General features: G+C 36.4%; 1 long non-coding RNA gene across 1 annotated transcript in view; it reads right to left on the minus strand.

The window, feature by feature from the left end:
• Positions 1–4,365, minus strand: part of LOC123601529 — a 484,790-nt gene extending 480,425 nt beyond the window's left edge. The window contains exon 1 of the long non-coding RNA XR_006714150.1: positions 4,211–4,365. This is a non-coding gene — a long non-coding RNA (uncharacterized LOC123601529). The remainder of the gene's footprint in view (positions 1–4,210) is intronic.
• Between the last annotated feature and the right edge of the window lie 18,456 nt (positions 4,366–22,821).

Consider the following 22,821-nt stretch of genomic DNA (forward strand, 5'->3'; position numbering starts at 1 on the left):
CATTATTTTCACTCCTTGAAAGCCTGGAGGATTTCCACCAACATAATATGCTTGTCATAATAGTCAAAGCCAACTTTAAGTGTTTCGGTTTTTTCCGTTACATCAGTGTCTAAAAGGCAAAGCCCCTAGCGAAGTGCTCTATCTTGAAATTTGCCCTCTGATGAAATTAATACAGATATCTGAATAAAACTCAATGGCAACTTGACATATTTCCTGAAAATGAAGACCTGAAAAAAATCAATATGGAATATGAAAGGCAACTTAGAAGAAAATTGAGATTGAAATGTCTTTTTGTCATATACCGAGTATTAGAATCAAGCATCGCAGAAAGCCAACCACAGCACTCTGTGTACACTTCAAGACTGCTATGGCAGCCTATCTCTTGTTGGACAGCTCCAACTTATATAAAGGGATGCAGCAGAAAGAACTTAGAATTTGCAGTCCAAGGGACCTATGTTGAATTCTAGATCTCCCCATTGATAAGCATTCCTAAACTCCAGCTTTCCTTATGTGTAAAAATGAGGAAATAATTCTCATTTTATGAGATAGTTATAAAAATTAAGTGACATGTGAATGCATATTCCTAACACATCCTAGGTACTAAATATTTCCTTCCTTCCTTCTAGTCCCCCACGTATTGGTTCTATTTTTATCTGAAACCCATTGGGCTCCATACTAAGTATCTATTCTCTCCTTCAGTTCAATCATCATATTTCAAAATGTTTTTTTTTCTCCTCATGTTCTGTGGTCTGCTCACCATCCCATGGTACACTATATCATATACCCTGTAGATACACTATAACTTCTCAATGCCCATCATATTTACTGCCACACCAGTCTCACTACTCAACCATGGTTGCTCCTGAAAAGGAAAGTTTAAGATTGATTTTTAATGTGATGTTTTTGATAAATACAGTCTCAGAGCAACAGGTATGTGTGTATGTCTACTTAGTTATACTAACTCATTGAGACTAAAAACCCTTCACAGTTTTTAATGCATGGCAATAGCTAATATTTGTCAAGCAGTTTTTCTGTGCCAGCCACTGTTCTAAGTCTTTTCCATGAAGTACTAACTTAATTATCAAAGCATCCAGAGTGGCAGTTACCATTATAATCTCCATTTCAGGGATGAGAGGACAAACAGAGAGGCTATTTTTCAACATACTAAGTTAAACACCAAGGATCTGAGCCTGTGCAATCTGACACTAGAATTTCTGTGCTTTCTTGGTGATAATAAGATAATTAAAATGTCATGTAAAGATGCCTGATATTTCTTTAGAAAATAAAAAGAAGTTCTTGCTCCAGATATGAATATCTGCACAGGGCAAGCCATAAACTCGTACATTATGACACAGAACCCCCAGTGCTCACACAGCAGAGGCAAAGACAAGAGTCAAAGAATAGAAATGCTCCCTAATGACTAAAGGCAAGTATAGGTAGGGGGAGAGGGAGGATAATAGGCTTAGACCAAGGCAGCTGTGTCCTTTATATCTGAGGCAGCAAGAGTAGAACTTGAGCCCTTCAAGGCCCAGGTTTCTACTGAGGTATCTTGGTGTGGGCCAGTAAGTACAGTAGGAAGAATCTAAACAGGCAGGGTCCCCAAGGTTCTGTAACTTGAGTTCAGCCTCAACAGTCCCATTCCCTTTGGCTTCATCACATATTAGGTTTCTCCATAATATTTTGTTTGGATAAGTGTTTTTTTTTATTTTGAAAAATTTGAAAACCACTTATAGAATGAGCATTTATTTAGTATTCAAGGATTCCCTTGTAACCTTCCTCCTGCCCAGCACTTTCTCTGAACATTAACTTCAACTTTGCTTTACAGAGTTACTATAAGGAACAAATACGACATTTAGGAGCAGCTCTTTTAACTTACTATTAATTATAATATTTGGCACATTAAAAACACTAATGATCTGTGTCATTGTGAATGATTTCTGTGGCCCATCAGCCATGTACTTATGATTCTTAGCTACTCGTGAGAGGTAAAACTGTTTAAGAAAAATGGGATTTGGGGTCAGAATCAGCTGAAATCAAATCCCAACTGATTACTGGGTTACATGACTATGGGAAAGTTACTTCAGCTTCCCAAGCCTTTGCCCCATACCCATGAACCAGAGCTACTGACAGCATGTGTTTGTGAGGACTCACTTCAGTGAAGTTATGTATTTAACATGCTTTCATGCTTTGAACAGGGCATAGTACATTCTATAAATGGAAGCATTGATGACCTGTTAATATTCTTATAACAATTCCTATCTCTCAAGTTTTCTACCTGCCTTGTGAGGGAGGCTCCAGGGAAAAATAGACTTCAGGCACATTCCTTTATACAGGAGTGAATCCTGAGCCCCCACATCTGATTTCCCTTTGCCAACAGGCATAAATATTCTGTAACCGCTTCAGAGTGTACTGTTAACAACATGGCCAACTGTTCCCCATGATGACTCAGGCGTTGCTCTGAAACAGAACGGATTTGTGCAATGGGAGGCTGTAAAGCTCTCAGGTCTGAGTCACTGTGATGCTGCAGCCTTCAGGCTCTGATGTTCACAAGTGCCTTGACAACATCACACACATATGTCCACCACTTAGCCCAAGGACACCTCAATACTTTTCACATCATTGAAACAACACAGCTCAACAACCACTTGCTACATACTCTCCTGCCTACTAATAGTCTAGCCATCCCATACCAGGGACATCTCAAATGCCACCTCTTCAGGAAAGCCTTTCTGGATGACCCTAGTCAATCCAAATGACAGCCTTCATTAGCACCACCACAAGATACCACAAGCCCACAAATTTTGTTTATGCACACTTTACATTTTAACGTGAACTTTTTGACTTGGCCAAGGAGGTATCTAGACTTAGTCTCAAAGAAACTGTTTAGATCCTAAATTTGTTGAGAGCAAGAATGCTTTCTTATTCATTCTATATTCACCCAAATTGTAATGTACACAGTGAGTGCTTAATCCATGATAAAGTGAAATGAGAGCATAAAATACATCCAACTATTCAATCTAGGCCTAGCAATGATATGTTATCTCGTATGACATGTAAAAACTGGCAAGGTTAACAATGACTTTTAATGTCTTCTCATGTATTTTATAATCCAATATTTTATATGAAAGCATCTTTATACTGATAATGGCATTGAATTTTTACTGAATACTATAAAAAGAAAAGTGATAAGAAATATTTTACTACAGCCATTCTTATTTATTTTCTCCCTTAAAAATTAGCTGATAAATCTATGTGTTTCTGAAACAATAATTTGTGAGGATTAGGGTAGTCACAGAGCCCTGGCTTCTTCTGTATTTCAATAGCATATTACTACTTGGAGAGTTTGCTCTCACCACAAACTTAAAACAACTAAACTGAGCTTGTTAACCTCCTCCAACAGCAGTTCCTGCTCTCAATGCCTCTGCCTTTGTCAATAACATCACATCTGCCCAGTGGCTCCAAACTTTAGAGTTAAGTACTATGGAAAACAGAAAGCACTATATATATATATATAATCTGGCATATTTTTACCTACCAACACTTAGCAATTCCTCTTGAAATTTTGTGCAGTGTTTCTCTTCTCATCTATGTCTTTCTGTCGATTCTCCTGGACATGACTTTCCTCCTCCCCACAAACCATCCCCTCATACCTAAATTACAGCATTGGTCTCTTGTCAGCCTCCTTGAGTTTAAGCTCTCTTGATCTGATCTATTTTAAGTGTAACTTCAATGCATTTTCTTCCATAAATAGCACTTTCATAATACTGTTCCTGTGCTTAAAAACCTTTTATGGTTTGTGAGTTCTTACAACTTCACAGCTAAGCTCTTTTCCCTGATCTTGTGTAGGCACTTTATTTTCTACTTGCTCCTGTTAGATGAGCTTCTGACCCATTCTACCAACATACAAGGAAGGTGATTCTCTTAACCAACCAGTGAACTCAGTGCCAAGCACTGCATGACATGCTGGATGAATGAGAGGCCACTGATTTTGAGAATGTCACCATGAGCCAGGGAAGCTAGAATAGAATTAGACTGTCAGAGTAGAATGGTGATGTCTAAATGGGCATAAAACACAATGAAAATATAAAATAGACTAGCAAAATGAGCTGCACAGATTAGAAGGACCTTGTGTCAAGATGACATAGTTCTTCATGAACTATGAAAGTGCAATGCTATTCACACTCTATCTTTCACCCAGTCTTCTACTCACACTTTGCTTTTCTCCAGTCTACTCCTTCACCAATGGTTAACTCAAGCCCAACACTATATGGTGAGTCAGAAGATGTCTTCATTTGATTTTGCTCCCAAACAGATCCTCAGACAAGGACACCAGTGAAAAAAGTTCATTAGTGCTATGATCCAAGGAAACTCTGGAAGAGGAATAAGAAAATAAATAGGTATATTATATAAGAAGCATATTATCAAGTAAATTACCCCTATGGATAACTACAGCTTAATCCCACAGGGCAAATCCCAGAACAACAGTATAGACTCTTTACATGTAAAGAGCAAAAAAGTTAGGGTAGTTCTACACAAACTTCTGTTATTTATTGTTTGGGCTTGATCACAGGGGTTGTTAATTCTTCAGGCTTTCCATCCTTCCCCACATTCCAGCAGAGCAGCCTCCCTACGGAAAGTCCTCAAGTGAAGAGATACCAATACAGGTAATTAAAAGTCTTCCCTTGTAACTTTGAGAGGCCAGGATAATATCACTCTGCACCAATGGGACCCTCTATAGGAATCAGCTATGAGCTCTAATGATGGTACTGCTTCTGCCTCTTGTTATGAATGTGACTTTGAGGTGGTCAATCTTCTGAGTCTCAGTTTCTTCATTTTTAAAAGGGGGTGGTGTTTATTATTGGTGACTTTTCAATTTATGAAAGTAGAACCTGGGATCCCCAAAGAAACTCTTGAATAGAACCCTAATTTGTAAAACAAGCAAAAATCAAGTTGTTCAGGTTGAAGCATTGGCAGGGAGTCTCAATTGAGAAACATTTTCTTGGATACCTATAGTTTCCAGAGAGCAACAAGTAAAATACTCTGCATCACTGGGTGGTATCTAAGATCCCCCTAGCATCATTGTATTCCCTCCACCACTAATGTTCTATGATGCTTAGTACTCAGTTTGGTTCTTTGTCAAGGAAAAGAAGGCACAAAGCATTCACTGAGCAGTAGACATCTTGGCTGATATTGTATAAACAATCTCTAGCCAGTGATGATGGTTCAAGCATTTCTATATGGGAAAATAGTGGTTGGTGAATAAGCCAGAGTATAGGTTGTGGTGCTAGGGTTCTTAAAACTGTGATTGAATAACAAACAAATGACTAATTTTATTTAGACTGCACAACCTATTTGCAGTGACTTTGGGGATGGGGAGAGAGAGATTGTGGGTAATTAAAAATTCACAAGGTTGGGGCATCTGGGTGGCTCAGTCAATTAAGCATCCAACTTGATTTTGGCTCAGGTCATGATCTTGTTGTCCATGAGATCAAACCCCACATCTGCACTGGCAGTGTGAAACCTGCTTGGGATTCTCTCTCTCCCTCTGTATCTTTGTCCTGCCCCCACTTGCACATGTGCATGTGTGTTCTCTTCCTCTCTAAAAATAAATAAATATTTTTTTAAAAAAACTCACAAGGTTAACTTTTTCATGCCACCACACTAATCCTCACAGCTATATGAAATAGGTATTACTACTGTTGTTACCATTATTTTTTAAAAAAAATTTTATAATTATTAACATTGTAATAATGTGTGCCTAGATTACTACAGGTGTTCAAAATGTGTTAGCTATTTGATAATGGTAATGACTAAGATGATGAAGATGACTTTGAGAGTCATGTACATAGTATGTTACTTAAAGCCATGAGTGCAGATGGAGTGAGCAAGTGAACAATTATGGAAAGAAAAGTAGAGCAGGAAAAGAACAGAATCTTTGGAAACAGCTATAGTCTGGATCTGTTAGATTACATGTTGCATAAATGGCCTCAAGATTTTTATTCCTGCATGCTTCTCTAGATTCTTGCCATTTTTCCATCAAGAAGTGGAGTCTATTCCCTTCTTCTTCAACCTGAGTGTGCCTTTGTGATCATCTAACTAAATGAAATGCAGAAATATGCATGACTTCCAAGAAAAGTCATGAAAGGCTGGCCTTCTATCTTGAGACATGTATCTTTGACTCCATGAACTGCCAAATAAAGTCTGGCTAGCCTAAAGGCATTGTCAGAAAATTTAGCAACACCCTCGCCTGCTATAATGTAGAAAATAGGGAAAATGCACCTAATGGACTAGATGATATAAGATCTCCAGGCAGAGCATTGAAGTGGCTGCCTGCTTTCTAGCTGACTATAGTAAAGTGCATGAGGAGAGCAATAACCAAAAGAAAGAATTGTTAAATATAAAGGAGCCAGGGCTTGCTGCATAAATAAAACATTCATCCTGAGCCTCTCTGGAGGAAAACAATCCTAAAAATACGAAATAGCTTCAGGGTACAGAAAAAAAATCTAGTATGCAATCAGGAAAACATGGTCTAAAGAGAAAGCCATGATAAAAACATATATGAAGAAAAATTTAAGGTAGTACCTGAAAAAAACAAAAAGACTTTCTAAGCATACCAAGGCCTGTCTCACAGATCCTTTCAATTACACAATAGGACTTCTAAGAATCTGAAATGCACTGTCCCATAACCATCTCAGAGGAAGCTACCTCAGGGGTACCGTGGAGATTACCCTGAAGAGATCCATGGGTGTTACTTTTGTCTAATGTAATGGTTTAGAGATTGATACATTAAAAAACATGCCAAGTTTTAAAAAAAGAATTATATCAGCTTGGCTGGAAAAGGACAGAAACAGCACCAAATGAAAGAGGCCGTGCTTGAGCTTCTCCCAGCAGGAAACAGACTAAAAAAACCAGAGCTGCAAACATAGGAACCATTTTATGAGAAAGGCAAAGACAAATGCTGTGGAAAATCATTCCCAGGCAGTACGCCTAAACCTGAATCAAACAATTGGCAATATACGCCCAGTTACTTTTTCCAAATTGCTGCAGACCACTGACTGCTGTCCTGCCTATTTCTTCCTTTCTGAAAGGGAACCACTCTGGAGAGGCTCACCCATATCTAAACCTGATTATATGCCAAGATCCTGGCCCTTGAGAATTAGCCAAATGCCATAATAGCATGACATCCGTGGGGGATGGTGTCTTAGGGGACTGAGTGAACGTATTTTTCATGTAAAAGGGATGTACAGTGTTGGGGCCCAAGGACAAACGGTGATAAGTTCTATTTTCTCAAAGTGCCAACAAAAGTATTTGATTCCATGTGCTCTTTCAGAATCTTGTCTCACCATCAACAAGAGCAGAGTTTATTTCTCCTCCCTTTGAAACTGAGCAGGCCTTTGTGACTCTCTTGATAAATAAAATGTTTCAGAAGTGACAATGCTTGACTTCTGAGGCTAGGTCAGAAAATGTTATCATTCTCTCTTTCTCCCCACTCTCTTCATCTACCTTCCGAGCTAAGAAATGTATCTTTGAAGGCCTGATTCACCACGTGAGAAGCATGTTTACCCCAAAGCTGCTGTATATAAAAGACTATGAAGAGAGATGACATATATACAGAGAGAGATGCCCAGGGATCTTCAGCTGATGCAGCCGCCATCTATTCACATCTCCCGGCTCCTCCTAGGAGACAGACATGAGTGAGTAAGTCTTCAGATGATTCCAGCCCTGTGTTCCTGATGGCAACTGCATGAGAGAACCTGAGAACCACCCAGTTGCGCTAGTCAACCTCCAGAACTGTAAAGGGTAAAAATAAAATGACATTGTTTTACTCCAAAAAGTTTGGAGGTGGTTTGTTATGCAGTGATGGATAACCAGAACACAATTTTTTTTCAAAAGCTGGAGGAAGTGGTAGTCACATATTTAAGGAGAACTAAGATAGTAGAGCCTTGCAGAAGTCAAAGAAAAATCCAAGAGGAAGTACTGTTCATTATCAAAGTCTTCAGAGCAGAAAAGTAAAATGAGAACTGAAGAAAGTTCATTGGAAATTAAATCCATTTGTCATCTTGTGTCTAGTAGGTAAAACTGACTAGCCCTCTTAACACAGAAACATTATCAAATATAGGAAAGCACCAGTATGTTCCCCCCTACCTGGATTCGTCATGTCCCACTCATCAAGTCCTTCTCCAACCCATCCAAAAGTCTGGGATGCAAAGGAAAGTGGCACTCATTATCAACTATGAGCAAGGTACAATGTAGGTGCTTTTATTTCCATTAATAATAATAATGTCCAAATGAATATTATCCTTACATTAACTGATGATTAAGATGAGGTTTAGAAAAATTAGGTAATTTGAAAATAGACACACAGCTAGTAAATGGTGGACCTGTTATTTTAACCTAGACTTATATGAGTTGAGTAGCCATAATAGAGAGAACTATAGTCAGCTCTTCATGATCAAATCTAGTCCAGTGGAGACTAAAATGGGTCTGATGATTTAAGTGCTGGTCTCCTCTGAACTCTTCCCTCCTCCATATGGCATCCTCCAGATGGTTGGAAGCTCAAGAGAATTATCTGTGGCAATCAGTTTTTCTCTCTCCCCACCAATGCCAATTCATGTATTACTTTCCCATCATACCCCCAGACTCTAAGATAACTGCCTTCTGTAGGCACAAATTAAACCTTCCCTATAAAAGCATGAGGAAGCTAAGTTCAAAATTCTAAAAATGAACTACAGAAAAGTGTGTTTAATACAGGAATCAGGTTCCAGATTGTGTCCTGTTTACAAAGGCACATATTGTGCTGATAGTAAAAGCAAGTGAGTTCTACTTTCATAATGGTGGCCTAAAATGAATGCCGCCCACCCATACTCCCACCCTACCCACACTCACACTCCATCAGAGCAATTCAATCTTAAATTCACCTTGCTCTGAACTGCACAGACAAATAGAACTCTGAGCACATATTTGTGTGGCTTATCACCTTCCCCAAACTTCTTTACCAATTGAAATGAAAGAACTAGCTCATCCACATATGTATTCTGGTATTTTAAGTTTTAACTCATAAGATAAATGCACTCCTGTAGTGACCATAGGAAAAAACCATTTACATGAAACAAGTGTCATTCACTGCCAGAAGTCAGTGTTTCAAACTGTACTCCAGAGAATTCTAGGTTCTCTAAGATTCTAATAGTTATTAAATAAGATTAGGGTTTTGTAGTCAAATAATTTATGGAAACACAGCAGCTCATTTCACTCTCTTGGAAATCTATACCGTACATTAACATTTTAAGATATGGGAAGTCCTACAAGGTACAAATTTGTTTAACTGTTTAAACCAGGATTTCCCAAATTTATTTTACCATAGGTTCTTATCTTCATATAATATCTATTATATTTCTTTTAGAACATCAATTCTTCAAGAAATACAAAAGGGCACACCATTCTCATTCCTTTGCATGGAATTATTTTTGATCAATTGGTGGAACAATGGAAGGATGAGCTTTTATCCTTTTCAACTTGCTTAAATATCTGATGTGATTGTTGGAGAAGGTGAGAAAGAGAGAGGCAAATCAAATGCTGTGAATATGCATGTGAGTTTGAGAAGGAAGCATACAGAATTGAATAGATATGAAGTTACCAAATTCAAGTTCAGTGTAGTTTTCTCAGGGAAATGATTTGATATGATGAAAAACTGATGGGCTTTGGATTAAACAGGGCCTGACTAAAATTCTTCTCTACCACTTATTAGCAGAATAAGTGCTTTTTAAAACTAGCTTAAAGCAAGTTATTTAATCTTCCTTGGATTTAGTGTCTTTGTGTGTAAAATGGGGATAAAAATAGTTACTTTGGGGGAGCGGTTATGAGAAATCAAGTATAGTATAAAAATGTCTGCCACACTATAGGCATGAAATACTATTTTTTTTTCCTTTTTGGTTAAATTACTTTAATTCTTCACTTAAGCGATTTTATATTTAATGCATAGAATAATGGACCCAGATGAAGTAGATAAGAACACATGAATTTAAGTCACAGGCCTTCTAACTCAGGTTTATACAGCTATGTAAATACCTTGAGGAGCACAGAAGGAAAGGAAGATTGATTGATAGACCTCTCTAGGCTGCTCTGGTCTATATTCTGACAATTCTAAGCAATCATAAGGGAATTATCTTAAAGGAAGAACTTCTATTTTTCCCACCATGCCTTCTTGTGCAACCCAAAACTCAAGATTTTCCTCCTCCTTGATGACCAAACCAAAAAGCATTCTGCCATTTTAAAAACCTTAATAGGGAATTATGTCTCTGTATCTTTGTTTTCTTACTAAAAGATCTATCTAAATTTATTAAAATTCAAATCAACTTCTTATTCATGTCCTCCTTCTTTTTATAGCTCCCATAGAATCCAGCACATTCCTGGGCTCATACCAATCGCTTGGTGAATACTTATTGATTGTTTTAAACCATTCACAACTGTAAAGAGGTGCTAGATACAAAACTGTAATCCTCAAAATTCCTATGTTGAAGCCCTAAAACCATGTGATTATTTGGAAATGGGATGGTTGAGAGATGATTAGGTTTAGATGTGATCATGAGGGTGGGGCCCTTATGATGAGACTAGTGTCCTTAGGAGACAAAACACCAGAGTTTACTCATTCTCCTCTCCCCCCGACACACCACCACTGAAGAACAGAGCAAGAAGGCTACTATCCACAAGCCAAGAAGAGAGCCCTCACCAGAAACTGCCATGGTAATGGTCTTAATCTTGGTCTTGGGCTTGATCTTAGATTTCTAGCCTCCAGAATTCTAAGAAAATAAGTCTCTGTCATTCAAGCCATCCAGTCTATGGCGTCCCAAATTAAGGTAAGAGGAATAAGATTTGGAATGTTAGGCTACCCCAAACTGACAAAAACAAGAGGAATAAGTTTTGGAATGCTGGGAACTAAAATCAATGAGACAATTCCCCTTCTTGACATTTTTTCCCTTGTGTGTTTATATGTGCTGATGTTTTAAAATGTCTCTTTTCAGTTAGTTGTATTGGGACTAAAGGAATCAATCACAATCATTTCTTTCCTAGGTGACCTGAAGAAATATTTTATCAAAACATCAGTGAAACCTAAGTCCTAGAAGTCTCAGGTTTCAAACACAAAATTTTGCACCTAGGAAAAAGAGCTCCATGTATAAAGTATACAGTTCTATGTATAAAGTTTGCTATGTGGTTGATCAATGGAAATGCAGTTGTTTGAGCACTTATAATTATCAATGTATCAATGAATCATTCTGTGGTTATATGTGGGCTGAAGGAGTGATACAGGGATTAAGAAAGGTAATGATAATAGTAATAAATATCTGCTGGATACCCAGAATATATTTGTTACCTGATGCAGTGGTGGAAAAAGAATAAAAAATTTGGCAAAATAAGACCATGCTCTGAAATCATTCAGCTTTGGAAGACGTAATTAATCAAACAGAGGTGAAGAATGCAGAATGGGTCTACACCTAGATAGTATTCAGATAGCAACCTTCAACTCAAGTAATGAAATAAGTAATAACCATTAGGTAGTCCATTGGGCATCAAGGTGATATACAGAATAAATATTTCTGACTTGATTTGTTCCAGAACAACCCTATTTAATTTTCAATTAAAACAAAGCAAAACTTGGAGAGATACTAAGGAAATTAATGCATTCCACCCACCAAATGGCAATCCATCAACTATCAAAATTGAGGAAAAATTTTAACTGTTAAATGAAGGTGAATTCTGCATATCAAACAGAAAAGGGGATATTAGCAACATATACATGGGTATAAATATGAATGTTTGTACTGTAGAATTACAATCTGGATATAACAAGACAATATAAAGACAATTTATGTTTTACTGTCTCATCAGCATAATTTTTGAACCACAATCCTTCCAAGTCTAGGCTTTTCCCTGTTAGAGTCCAGGATAGCTTATTAACATAGGCTTGTGAAGAAGCTGTTCCTCTTTCCATTCCTCCTTTGCTATAGTATGAATGTTTGTGTCCCCCTACCCTCTAAATTCATATGTTAAATCTTAATACCCAAAATAATAGTATTAGGAAATAGGGTTTTGGGGCATTTATTAGCCCTATCTGCCATGTAAAGATACAGTGAGAAATCTCCAACCCAGAAGAAGTTCTTCATACAACTATATTGGCACTGTGATCTGAGGTTTCCAGCCTCTAAAACTGTGAGAAATGAATCTCTGTTGTTTATTAGCCACCTAGTCTGTCATATTTTGCCATAGCAGTCCAAGTTGACTAACACACCCTTTGGGAGGTGTTGGCTGCCTGTGTTCTCTCTTTTTGGCACCTATTGACCTTCATCAGGACTTTTCTCAGACACTCCTCAGGATATCATTCCTTTCTTAATCCCTAGCATTAACCCCAGCACTCCTGCAGTTCTGATGTTAAAGTGTTCATCTCCATGTGACACCAATTATTTTTTCAATGAGAAAGGAAAGTGTTCCCTCAACATTATTAGGACTCATATCAGACTCCCAAATAAGAATGTTTCATTCTTTTAGATTTTGATCATGCCCATGGTGTTTCAAACATTCTAATTGCCTTGTTCTTGTCATTTCTCAGATTTACTTGTTTCTGTCATGGCAATAAGGCACGTTTTCTGAGGAACCAGATTCAAAGGCAATTGTCAAAGTAAGACCCTTACAAAAAAAGACACATTCAAAATCATCTTTTTCCAGTCCCAGTACTCAACCAATGTTCTTAAACTATTCTACTGATGGTAGACTCTATTATAGAAAAGCATGTTTCCCTTACTTTAAATTTACCTTAAATTTTAATAAGTCTCAGTCTGAGACTAATCATTGGGATCTATCTTGACCAATCATTCTATGTTCTTCAATGTCCATCAGAACTTTAGGGGGCAGAAGAAAATAATAGTTAACATCATTCTTTGAAGTCAAAAAACAGCTTCAACTCCTGTTTCTATCATTTACTGATTGTGTGACCTTGAGCAAGTTACTGAATTTTGCTTAGCCTCAATTTCCTTATTTATCCAATCAAGGCAATAAACAATTTTCTCAAAAGGTTGTTGAGAAGAATAATGAAATGATGCCTATAATTTAACCAAGGACTGAAACATAGTAAGAATTCAACACATGATAGTTAATGTGAGAATAAGGATAATGATCTAAAATGAATCAGAGTTGGCTCACCTTGTTATGTATATATCCTCATAAATAACTAAAAGATGAGAACTTCTTCAGTCATCTTCGTATTCAGGGAGTCTAATTAGAAGGCAAGTAGGATTGGTGCCTCATTAAATATTATATATATTCCTATCCTATAATAAACATTTAGAGACAGTAATCATAAATAAAACCCACTTTCTATTCATACACATAGTTTTATGAGCTAAAAATCCATAAAAAGTACTGCAAATACTGTGATATATAAAATATGTAAGATGCAAACCACTGTTATGAGAAAGTTAAATTAAGTAAGAAAACATAGGAGTAGACTTCATTTTTAATGTAATGATGGTTAACACACCCCATAAGGAAAGAGCTAAAATATAAGTGTACTTAAGTATTCCAGACAACTTCATCACCAGGACGTTAGAAATATGTCTAAATAAAATAGAATCAACTGGTATTCTAAACACAATGTGGAAAAAAAAGACAAATAACAGCTAAATTGAGGACAAATCTTTATCTTTGGTTTTTCTACATATAGACTGAAAAGTGAGATTGTTCAGAATTTTAGGCACATACACTCAAATAAAATAGCTTATTACCAATCATTCCATAAGAAACAAGAAACCTTCAAGAATCAAGCCAGACAAAAAAATGGGAAACTATTGACAGTTGGTGAAACTATTGACAATTGTCTCTGTATCACTACAAATTGAGCAGTAGCAATCTTTAGGTATACAATGGAATTACTGTGGGTAGAGATAAATCTCTTTTATGCCTTATCAATTACTGAGCCACAAATATGATAAGATATACTGCCTAAGAAACTTAAATTTCCTGTCTCTTAAGAAGCAGACAGTAAAATAAAAAGTTACAGCCATTTTTAAAAATGGGCAGAACTAATATATTTTTAAGAGTAGCGTATAATGAAATACTAATTCCACAATAAAAACCCCATTTTTGTTATGTCCACAACACTTGGATTTGTCTGAATTAGGTGCATCTAATATATATTTTGAAAACACATAATCCACATGGTTGTTGTTCAGAAAATAAGTATACGTTTTTTTTCTAGTGGATTATACAAGGAAATAAACCCCGGAGCAGAATCGCATTTCAGGACTAGCAGCTAGAAAGTTTACTTTTATTGGGTAGGCGGGGGTGGGGGTGGGGTGGGGGGTTCCAAAGTTGACTCCTCGTAATTCAGCACAGTAGGAGTGAATGTCATTTTCTGTTCTAAGCATTAGTGCACGTCTTGTACAGGTATGACACCCATCATCTCACTGTCAGTGTTGGAAGACTGTAGGAGTATTTGAAAAAAAAAAAAAATCTACCTCATGAGAGCTGGTGCCCTTGTAGGTAACAACATACTTTGATGTCTGACTGGTCTCTTAGGCAATATTCATTTTTCTTCTTTTCCATCTTATTCACCAGCATTTGTTTTGGTTTGTCTGTGTTCCTTCTTACATACAAATAATTCAGTGATTAATACTAGGCAAATATAAAGTATAGAATTAAAAGATAATCCTATTTAATTACTTATATATGTTCAAAAGAATGGTATTGTCAAGCAATCTCCCTCAGGAAGTACAATGTGCAATCTGAATGAGTTGGGCAGAAGTTCAGTCTAAATTTTTAGTTACAAAAATCTTAGAACCAGACACCTGAAATGTTGCTCCCCATTTTTTTATATTTCAACTTTTATAACACATGATATTTTCTAAACATGATAAAAACAATGATGACAACATCAGTAGCTACCATTTTAACAAGATCATTTCTTTTTGTCATGTCAACACATTCTGGATCATTTGAAAGGCAGAAGTGCCCTATAAGAAAATACAAGCTTTTCATAATAGCAAAGTGAAAATATATTAAAACTCATAAGTCAACATGATGTTAGTTTCGGGTTTTAGAATCAGACGTATTTGGTCATGTTGGAATCCCAGCTCTGCCACTTATGTGACTTTGGGAAAGTTAATATTTTTCAGTCTCAATTGTTTATTAGAAAAAAAGACTAGATATAAAAGCACTTGCCTCCAGCAATTCCATTTCTAGGTATATATCCCAAAGAACTAAAACCAGGGACTCAAACAGATACATGTACAATAATGTTCATAGCAATATTATTCACCTTAACCAAAAGGTACCAACAACTCAAGTGCCCATCAACAGATGAGTAGACAAATATTGTTACACAAACAATTGGATATTATTCAACCACAAAAAAGAATGAAATTCTGATACATGCTACAGCATGAGTGAAACTTGAAAACATTATGCTAAGTGAAATCAGTCCAACACAAAAGGATAGTGTATGATTCCACCTTTATGAGGTAACTAGAATAGGTAAATTCATAAAGACAAAAATATAAGTTACCAAGGTCTGAGAGAGGGAGGGAGGGTTGAATGGGGAGTTAGTGTTTAATGGAAAGTTTCTGTTTGGGATGATGAAAAAGTTCTGGAAATGGACAATGGTGACAGTTGTACAAAATTGTGAATGTCCTTAATATCATTGAACTGTATACTTAAAAGAGATTAAAATGGTAAGATATAGATAGATATATATGTGTATATATATATATATGTATATATATATATATACACACACACATATAAAATGCAAAAATATATGTATATTCTAAACCACAGTAAGAAAAGCATCTGCCTTATGGAGTTGTGAAGATTAAATTAGATGAAATATCTTGCATCAATAAGTATCTGACCAATGCAACTCTGAAGTCACCCCAACTCTAATGCCTTTTCCTTGCCTTTTTTAGAGAATAGCACACATATTTTGAAGCCAGTGCTATGTTAATTCACATTGGCACAAAAAAGGTAAGAGGAACCATCAGTATCAAAGTCAAAGTATATTGTCTTGATGAGAAACATACACCCAAATATTTTGACCAAAGAACTCATGAACTGCTGTGGGCCTTTCCATTAGATTAAAAGCATTCTCCAAATTCTCAGTGAACTATCTACCTTCTGCTTATATAAACCCCCTGAGTTTCAAATCTCTATTATAAAATGTTGTGAGCATCAGTTAAGGCTTTCTTCTATCTCAGAGAATTTATTTTTCTTACCTCTTTGGAGTAACCCTTGATACAAATAAGATACATTTATTCATATAGACCACAAATTAATAATGAGCATTAAATGTATAAGTCACTGTAGGAGATCTCAAGAAATATCTAGCTGCCTATCCCCAGAAATGCAGTAAAGAAAAGAGACAGAAATAACATATTCCCTTCTGGAGACTGAAAGTTCCTCAGAGGAGTGTTCTCCAAGGGACTCACACACAATAATTGTCATTTTTGTTATATCTACTGTTGTTGAACCTCACTTGCAGTTACCTGTTTTCTCCAGCTTCTTCTACAGTCCTAACTGTTCCTTAATATATATGTAGGAATTCTGACAATACTGATCCATCTTTGGCCCTCCATCTTGTTCATGACCATGTAAAGACTTCCTTTGGGGCTATGTGTAGGAAGGCTTATTCTCAACTTCCCTAAAGTTGTTAAGATAACTTGTAGAGATAACATAGTTTCTTCTCCTCCTTCCCCTCTGGCACACAGATGGCACCATAAGGTCTATTAAATGTTAAACTCTTTGGCCTCACTATAGTGGTCTCCACACATTTCCTCACTCTATAAAATCTATGGATTAAGGTTCAGACTTTGCAGAGAATTGCTGCGGGGCACCTGGATTATCATCTACCTGACCCCCCCTGTCAGTAAATTAGCCTGAATAAATCTCTGTGTAAATGATATGGAGTGGCTTCCTTCATTATGCATCTCAAAGTAGCTTTCAGTTGACAGGATACTTTCCTGTCCCTCCTTCATCTTCTAACAAGGTCTACGTGTGTTTGTGTATGTATGTATGTATATATGTATGTCACATATATAACAACATACATACATATATTTATATGTATATACACACAAGCACACCCACATACAGAAAGAGGGAAGGATGAGAAAGAACCAGCAGAGACGTTGTTCATGAATTACCTTCACTACCCTCTCTAGTTACTACTATTCTGCTGTCTTCCTTCCACTTGCAAAGTGAATAACAATAATTTTCTCAAATTTTTCATAAGTTCCTCAATCTATTGCATTGTTTCCAACCTCAACAAGTTTCTCTTTCAAGATTCACCAACAGCTTCTTTAATCCAGAATCCCAGAATCCAGTGGCCTCTTTCAGACTTCTTTGCCAAGAAGCTTCTGCTGTATTGAATTTTTTGAAATCACTTCATTCTTTGGTGTCTGTCAGTTTTTGAAATCACTTCATTCCTTGGTGTCTATGCCATATACAATCTCCTTCCTACTTTTTGTCTCAGTCAACTCTGTGCATTACTCCACTTTCTCCTCCTACATCCTAAATTATGGTTTTCCCCAAAACTCAATGCATTCATATCCCTTTGTCGCTCTACAATTTTGTCTTTGAAAAGCTAGTTTACTGTGACCTTTCAAATTATACCTCCACTTATATTCTTTATCCTTATATCCCGAGTTTTAAAACATTTTTTTCAGAAACCTTGTGAATATTTTATTTCCATGTCTTATTTTCATCAAAAACTCAACACTTCCAGAATCTAATTAGTTTTCCCTGCTTCTTTTCTCAAAATTCATTCCTGTAACTTTTTCATTGACCCAACCATTTGCCCAAGAAATTAGGCCCAATACCATTAATTCATCTCTAATTTGTCTACTGTTTGTTCTTTCAATATGATATCCAGAAACCTCCCCTAAATTTCTAAATAGCACCCTCATCAAGGTCCTCATCATTTCATGGTTGGGTTACTGGAATGGCCTTCAATTAGTTTCCCTGATATCAATCTTTGTTACAAACTGCTAGAAGACCAATCTTTAATAGTATAGTACCTAAATGCTATAAGCTCTATGTTTAAAATAAAATTACATTGGAAATGAATAACAAAAACCTTTCATGAACAACTCAGAACCATCTACTATTCCTTACTGCCTTCTAAATTCAATATAAACTTTGGTATCTGGATTTGAGCTTCTTTGTGATTGGAAACTCTCTTCCTAGTTGACCCACTATTCCCCAGGATATACACTACATTCCATCATCCAGTTAATCATCTTACTGCCCTCTCACTTGTTGGTCACAATCACTCTTGCCCATTAATCTCCCCCTCTCTTCCTCTTCCTGGTGGGATTTGACCATTCCTCTAAATTCTGACAAAGGCAATTTCTTCTGATATCCAAGCCAGTATTACAACTCAACGACACATTTCTTTAACTTCTTTGCTTCTGTGATGTAATTTAAAATGTAATGACATACACTAGAATTATCGGCCCTTAATTCACTAGTCTTCATTTTGATGTAGTTCAAAAGTCACCTAATTAGAATTTAAATTTTTGCTTTGCTATCTACTAGATGAATGGCTTGCAATAATTTGTACACCCATGAGCACAGTTTGAGTTTCTTCAGAGGAATACCAATAACCTTTCCATGGCATCAATAAGAACAGGAGATGAGATAATGTAATAGTATATTAGTTTACTATTGCTGCTACGGTAAATTACCTCAAGTTTAGTGGCCCAAGACAATGCAAAGTTATTATCTCATATTTCTGGAGATCAAAAGTTTAAAATGGGTAGGCATTATCCAGTAATTCCAGTACTAAATATTTGCCCAAAGAAAATAAAACACCAATTCAAAAAGATATATGTACCTGTTTATTTCAGGATTATTTACAATAGCCAAGTGATGGAAGCAACCTAAGTCCAAAGTCCATAAATAGATGAATGTATAAAGATGTAGTGTACACACATACACACACACACACACACACACACACACACACACACAATGGATTATTACTGAGCCATTAAAAAAAAAGAAGAAGAAGAAAAATGAAGTCTTGCTATTTGTGACACATAGATGGACCCAGAGGGTATCATGCTAAGTAAAAAAGAAAGGTAAATGCCATATCATTTCACTCATATGTGGGATCTAAAAGCAAAAATGAGCCAACAAACAACATAACAAATCGACTCTTAAAAACAGACAACAAACTCATGGTTGCCAGAAGGGAGGTGGATGGGAGAGAGAGTCAAAATAGATGAAGGGGATTAAGAGGTACAAACTTCTAGTTATAAAATAAGTAAGTCACAGAGAGGAAAATTATAGCATAGGGAATATATTCAATATTATAATAGTGTTGTATGGTGACCACACTTATTGTGGTGAGCATTGAGTAACATACAGAATTATTAAACCAATATGTTATATACCTGAAACTAATATATGTCTATTATACTTCAATAATTAATTTAAAATCATATGAAATTAAAAAATTAAAATTAAATGGGTAGGCAGACCTATGCTCATTGTGGAGGTTCTAGAGGAGAATCCATTTCTTTGTCGCAGCTTCTACTGGCTGCAAACTTCCTTTAGTTCATGGCTCCGTTTCTCTTCAACCCCTGCTTCCATGGTCACATCTCCTCTCTGATTCTCCTGCATCCCTCCTTCACTGATAAGAGCCTTGTGATGACATTGGGCCATCCTGAACATCCCAGAATAATCTCCTCACTCAAGATACTTTGCTCAATGGCATGTGCAAAGTCTCTTTTACCATGTAAGGGAATATATGCACAGGTTCTGGGGATTAAGACACAGACATCTTCAGTGTACTGAATATAAGTTACACAATAAATTTTGGTTTCTTTCTCTCATCCTGTAGAGTATAAATTGTATGAAAGCAAATACCAAGTCTCATCCTCTTTCTATAGCTTTCTCATCATCTATCACGTGCAAAGCTAATGACAACGTTGAATAAAGGCTGTTAATACTGGTCAAACTCTGTATGTGTCAGATTGGGGCAGACTGAATCATGCCCTCCTGTTTCTATTACACATCTTATTTTGTAGAAGCATCATATACAGACCCTAAAGCCTAGCACAAATACATAAATACATTCCAATTCATTCCAGGAGGGTTTATCCAAGAAGTTCAATTTTGCTCTAGTGCTACAGTAACATTTTATTCTCAGGGCACCCAGGTGGCTCAGTTGGTAAAGTGCCTGACTTCAACTCAGGTCATGATCTCCTGGTTCGTGAGTTCAAGCCCCACCTTGGGTTGTGTGCTGACAGCTTGAAGCCTGGAGCCTGCTTCAGATCTGTGTCTCCCTCTCTCTCTGCTGCTCATGATCTGTCTCTCTCTCAAAAATAAATAAACATTTAAAAAATTTAAAAAAAACAATTTCATTCTTATTTTCTTGGGTTACTTCACCTGACTTCTCAGGTTTTCTTTATAAAAACTATGTAGGTTGTAGTCTATAGCTTCTTATCCCAACCAGGGATTTGATTGAAAAATACATAAGATATTTATTTCCTGATGAAAATAGATATATTACAAATAGTCAGATTTTCTATAAATTAACATTGTAGAAAACCCATCCTAATGATAAATGATTCTTTAAGGACATAAATTCTTTGTTTTGGTTTGGTTTTTTTGCTCTTAAGCTGCACCGCTCATACACACTGCTGAAGCTCCCCTTCAAAGAAAAAAATAAAACCTCATCTTCATTTCCAAATAGTGAAACCACAATATTCTTCTCAGGAGGCATATGAGTATGAAATTCTATACTTCAAAATAGAAACTGTCTAGGTTAGATTTTGGGTTTTTTTCCCTCTTTTTTACATTTGTTTTAATGATACATGTTTTCCTAGGTCATTTCAAGGCTCCTTTGCTGTGAGATGGGTTTTATGTATTATCCTCACCAAATACTGTTAAAGCAGTCTTCATAGTCACATCAATTTAGCCATCATAGCTGAAAATGAAAAATGCCTCTGAGCTAGAATGTCTGTAGAACACACGCACACACACACACACACACACACACAAACACACACACAGTACTATGAATGAAAACAGATGCAGGGGTTCTCACTTAAATGTGGAATCTTAAACAGTCTAATACATAGAAGCAGAGAGTAAACTGGGGTTACCCAAGGCAGGGAAATGGGGCAACTGGTGAGATGTTGGTCAAAAGGTAAAAAGTTGCACTGATGTAGGATGAATAAATATAGAGGTCTAGTGTGCCTATAATTAATTATCTTCTATTGAATACTGGAAATGTGCTAACAGTGGATTTCAAGTGCTCTCATCACACACACACACACACACACACACACACACACACACACACAGTATATAAGGAGACAGTGTTATTAATTAGCTTAACCACAGAAGTCATTTCACTATGTATATGCATAAAATCATCATGCTGTACACCTTCAATATGTATAATTTTTATTAAAGAGAAAAGAAATACAGGGAGGAGGAGTCTTAAATCAACCACCAACATAGTGTCACATGGGTCATTTAAAAAGGGACTCAAACCTGATCATTTGACTCTGTGCTACACTCAAGCCCAGAAAGCTTTTCACTGGCAGAAATGTCTCCTGATGCCTGAGGAATTATGCATTCATAGATTAGCAGAAGTTAATGTGTCATACTTTGACCTTCTTAGACCTTACTTGATTGAGTCATATTTCTAATGTTGTTTTAATGAACTTTTCGAAGTTCAGTTAATTGTCCAGTTATCCCAGTACTAAAGCTTAAAAAAAAAAAAAACCAGGATCTTATCTGGTGTCTCTATTTCCTATTACCCAGTGCTATTATCCCTGAAGGAAAGTAGCTACCAAGTCTTCAATGCTTTCATAGGCAACAACAGGCAAGTTTATTACCAAGCTTTGCCAACAGATTAAAATGCTGGATTGCAGAAAACTCTCTGCCCTTTTCTCTACTGGAGAAAAACTCAGGGCTTTATATAATGCTAAATCTTTCTATGACATAAAAGCATTAATTTTTTCTCCTACATTTGATAAATAACCTATATTATGTATGTTGCATACATAACATACATTACATAAAATGGCACACATAACATAACATTCTAGAAAACTTAGAGCTGGTTACAAAAGACTGAACTATTTCAATTTGGAAAAATTTAACATCATGTATTATAACACTGTCTTTCACAATATCCTTTCCCCTCATAAATCTATGAACTTTATCTAATTGTCACATCATTTTAAAATTTTTGGATAAATCATCATTAAAAGTTTTGTTTTTTTAAATAAGCACCTGCTATGAAAAGGCCCTTGTAGGTTGAGCAAGAAATTCAGATCTGAACATGGGCTCTGCCTGCAAAGAGCTGTTTATAAAAATAGCCTGGAATAAGTGGAATAAAACTTCTATTTTAGAATTCTGTTTCTTTGCTGATTGAATCCCCCAAAGGATCACAATCACACACAATATATACACAAGGTAGCTTCTGGGAAAGACAGAAAGGTTAAGTCAGGTTTACCAGCCCTACAAACGATAATACACAGGGTACCAACCGAAAGCAAACCAAATATATTCCATTACATTTTCCTGCAGAATTTCCATTAAAGGTGCAAGAAAAAAGAGTACCTATCCACAAAGGCACCTGGGAGTGAAAGAAAAATACAGTACCTTTGTATAGAACACAGGGTCTTGAAATATCTGACCCCCATACATCTGTGATCTTATAAAGCAGGACAATGTTGCGGGCAGGAGAATTCCTGCTGACAATAAGAAAAAGAGACAGAGCACTCTTTACTCCAACCGTTTGGGTGCACTCTTAGGGGC

Source organism: Leopardus geoffroyi, chromosome D1 (assembly GCF_018350155.1).
Source record: "Leopardus geoffroyi isolate Oge1 chromosome D1, O.geoffroyi_Oge1_pat1.0, whole genome shotgun sequence".
In the NCBI taxonomy this organism is placed as follows: domain Eukaryota; kingdom Metazoa; phylum Chordata; class Mammalia; order Carnivora; family Felidae; genus Leopardus; species Leopardus geoffroyi.